The sequence below is a fragment of the Dioscorea cayenensis genome, chromosome 19 (genome assembly GCF_009730915.1).
Source record: "Dioscorea cayenensis subsp. rotundata cultivar TDr96_F1 chromosome 19, TDr96_F1_v2_PseudoChromosome.rev07_lg8_w22 25.fasta, whole genome shotgun sequence".
Lineage (NCBI taxonomy): Eukaryota > Viridiplantae > Streptophyta > Magnoliopsida > Dioscoreales > Dioscoreaceae > Dioscorea > Dioscorea cayenensis.
In genome coordinates, this window is record NC_052489.1 from 1,866,436 (window position 1) to 1,870,973 (window position 4,538).

The 4,538-nt window shown below is 33.5% G+C and overlaps 1 pseudogene; it reads right to left on the reverse strand.

Moving 5' to 3' along the window:
• Positions 1-2,593: 2,593 nt before the first annotated feature.
• Positions 2,594-3,741, reverse strand: LOC120250240 (annotated as a pseudogene).
• Between the last annotated feature and the right edge of the window lie 797 nt (positions 3,742-4,538).

Below are 4,538 nucleotides of genomic sequence, written 5' to 3' on the forward strand. Positions count from 1 at the left end.
GTCACATTTACTTAATTCATACTGATATATACTCCCTCTTTATGTTTCTTTTTATTTGTCACATTTACTTAATTCATACTGATTAAAAAAAATTTATTAAAATTAGTTAGTTACCTAAATTCTATAAAAAAATTCATTACTTTTTTAAAATTACCCTTATTTAAAACCTTACTAGTGAATTGTATAATTTAATGTTAGTTGATTGTGATTTATTGAAAATTGTATAAATACATTAAATTAAAGGGTAAATTTAGAATAAAAAATTATTTAATATTACACAATTTCTAATGTGACAAGTAAAAAAGAAGAGAGCAGAGCTCCAAAATGTGACAACTAAAAAAGAACGAGGGAGTATAAAAGACGCAATGGTGTAGCTCTTTACTCCCTCCGTTCCAAAATACATGTCATTTAAAAAAAATTATTCTAAAATAGTTATCATTTTACAATATCAAGGCAATATTTATTCTTTTTTTTTTTCAATTTTACCCATCTTCAATTTCCAAAGTTATATAAATGAAAAGAGTAATACTTATAGTCCCAAGAAAAATACATAGTTTCAAGAGAGGGATAGTTCAGTAATTTGGTTATTTTTTATATTAAAATTTTGATAATTTAATGTTATTCTTAATTCTTGTGCAATATCTTTAAACGACATATATTTAAAAACGGAGGGAGTAATTAACAACGTATGTATTGACCATCATTGTTTGAGCTCACTGAGATTTTCTGATTTGCGGAGAGCTTGATCAATAACAATTAATGGAGATATCTGAAGAAGAGACGAATTAATTAAAAATAATATTAAAGAATTCAACTAAAAAGTAAAGATTAATATTTTATTATTATTATATATATATATATTGTATAAGAAACTAATAATTCATCCTCAGTATAAACATATATATATATATATATATTATAAGTATAAAAAGAATAATTAGAATATTTTCCAAACACCTTGAGAATTTACTTCTTCTTTCTTCCTCTTATCTCTTCTTCTTTTCTATATCTCCAAATATACAAATGAGAGGGGTATTTATAGGCTTAATTTGATCCGACAGTCCAAAATACCCTGATAGGTGTAGTAACAGTGATGGCACCTTGCTACAGTAGCACATTGTCGGTTGCTACAGTAACAACTACAAAGTTGTTACAGTATTACTGACTTCTACAATATTATTACTATGGTAGGCATCCATTTATAATATTCATAACAATATATATATATTATAACTTTCTCTATTTTCTTAAATTTGAATTCTTCTAGTTTTTAAAATATTTAATAATGTAACCAAAGGAAAACTGAAAGTTCTTCCGTAGTTAAATTATATACTTAAAAACCATGACCTTGATTTATGTCATCTGACGAATTAATATATAGCTTGTAAAAATCCAAGTAACTCCACCTAATTTTAAATTAATGTGAATAAATCATTAAGTTTAATGAATGTTTAATAAACCACTAATTTAATATAAAAGAAAAGATAATACTATTGGGTATTGGGCTCCCTTCCTATGTGGAGAAAAACCCAAATGGTCCAAGCCCATTAGGGTTCACTTTATTAAGTGTTTTCCATCATATTAGGTTTAAAAGAGAGTGAAAAAAATCTGGAGAGATAGCAGCAACAAAAATAAAAATGGCAGATTTTCGCATGGTTCGGATTTGACAGGGGCAGCAACTTCAAGCTGGTGTTTGGAGGGTCAAACGATGTCCGATTGAGCTGAAATTTTGTGGGCACGTTCGGGACTTGCAAACCTTGATTTCCACCAGACGGTTTGTGATTTGTCTTCTCCTAACTCGAGATATGAGGGTCAGAACAGAAGCTACAGAATATTGCTTTTGTTTCCAATATAGCTTGTTTTAGCTATTGTTTTGGTCAAGTTGTATTATTCTGATTTATGCTCGTTCTTGAGACTCTCTTGTACCCTAAATTTGATCATAGTGGAGCTTAGCTTGGTCAAGATTGACCTGTGGTTTTTCGCCCTTGATTTAAGGGTTTTCCACATAAAAATTTGGTATCTTGTGTGATTGCAATTTTGCTCTGTTTAGGTTGCTCTCCTTCATCTAACAAATTTGGGGATTGTTTATTTGTTTTCAATCTATTAAGATGGTTGCTTAATTCCCATCAAATACAAGACTAACCATCTGTGGAAAACAAAACAAAAAAGAAAGTACAAAAGACTTAACAACTACTCCAATGATAAGTTGGGAAAATGCGTGTTGCCCAAGTAAACATTATTTGGACAAAATCGTACTGACCCAAAATATATATTAAAATTTGTGTGTCATAATGCAAGGGACAATTTCAGTACTGTTTATATTCAAATAAAAAGGGCACTTGTCGTCTATTATTCAAAAAAAAAATGCAAGGGACAATTATCTATGACATTTATGATATCCATTAATTTTGTTGTGTTGCATTTTTAAAAAAAAAAAATTAATTCAAAGAAAGGTTTCAAATAAAGTTAATGCTTTAATGGATGTGATTTATTTATTTTTAAAAAAAATAAATAAATAAAGTTAATGCTTTAATGGATGTGATTTATTTATTTTTAAAAAATACCACAATAAAAAGGGTTAATTTCTTGTGTCTTTTGCAAAAAATTTATTTCAATTATTTAATCAGAAATAGTCACAACACATGCATGATGCAACGCATCACAAAAATACAAAAACAGGTATATATAGCTCTTATAAAGTATACATGCCCACGCACATGCATGGCAACAGTAGCATCATCTCTAGTTAGTCATCCTTGGTAAGAAGACAGACTTGGAAACCGCCTTCTTTCCTCTTCTCAACAGTAAATGGTCTGTAAGTTCCGAGTATCAAATCCCATGAGGAAGAAGGGCTGTGAGAAGTTGTACTTTTGCCCTTTATGAGTTGGTGGTGAGTATCATGAAAAGCACAGTTATTAGGAAAGAAACCCTGGAGTGGATTCCAAGGGAAATACAGACCAGAGTGCACATCAAGTTCTTGATGATGGCGAAGGGTAGAAGTAGATGCTGGTTCTGACAGTCATGCCACTCACAACGAATGCAAGGGCACTTCCCATTGTGTCCAAAACCAGTCCATCCAAAAGACTGCCATATTGAGCTCCATAGACGTAGGGTACTACGAGTGCATGGTGAGCTGAATGCGTGTGTTTGTATAGGAACTTGTTCTCGTGCATGTAACGGTGCCCAAAGTACTGCACGGTGTCTATCATAGCCATGCCAATCACAAATTGAACTGCTATACGTGGCAGGGAGTGTTGTACCGTTATTGCTTCTCCTTTCTCTTCCCAAACCTGCGTGTGCACATACATGATCAACATATGTAAGTGATCAATATATCCCAAGAGTACTACATATACTTAGATTTATGTAGGAAATTATTATATTTATGAAAAAAAAATACATCAAGTTTATAAATATATAATAATCACCTTGGTTACTATGCAAACGGTGAGGATTTGGAGAGCTTGATGGGTGAGGACTCCTTTGATCACTTTGGATCTGGAGACAGTGTTCTTCTCCTCTTCTTCTCCTATTGGGTGTAGACGATAGTTCACACAGTGTTGTGCCAGAAATTCATAGAAGAACGAGAACACCCAGTACACAATAACCGGCACCACTGCACTCAACAGCTCATCTGATATCTCCATGCCCATTTTCTTATATATATTTTGATCAAGCTCAAATATATGTGTGTATATATATATCAATATAGATCAATATCTAGCCACAGTAGTTCAGGAAGAAGAGATGAAGTAAATTGAAGAGAGGCGTGGGAGATGGTATCTCTATTTATAGAAAGTTATTCTGTGAGAAAGTCTCAAGCATGCAAAGTCTAAACTAATCTTTTCCTTTACACCCATGGTCCAAGTCCATTTTGGTTTGCCACCAAGCTTGTGTAGGTATTAAAATACAATTTCCACATTGGTTGAATGCTCGGTTGGTAAAGGATACATTTTTTCGTTTTCCATGCAAAAACACGCCCTATCAAAGAAGGTATTAATTTATTCATAAACCATCACAAATCTCTTCTTCTTCTTCTTTCCAAGTGACATAAAAAGAAGAAGAAGAAAGAAAAGACTATGTTAACTCTGTGACCAAGGCATTTCATGGGCTGAAGCTATCACTGGCTCGTGATATTGTCGAAGTATGTTTTAGCTACTGCAACGGTGACGACAAACGGACGTGAATGTGAAGATTGTTTTGCGTAACGAACTTTCTCACTGAAACAACTGCTATGAGAGACCGTCTCACGCCTGCTCGGTTGCCATCTCTTCTTCCTGGTTTCTGACTGAATGACCCGGTATACGCACGCCTTGACTGACTTGATCAAGCTATGAAATGGGCGTAAGGTGTCGAATGAGCTGACCGGACTGCAGTGGTCCGTTTCACTGGGTGTTCGACCTTCTTCTGTAATTTCTGGCGCTGGGCTCGTCTGTAGAAGAAAGGCCCTCGAATCGAAATCAAGGGAATCTCACCGCTCACCGTTTGCAGGTGACAATGCTGTTATAAACGATCTTTCATAAGCTACTGTCAATTTG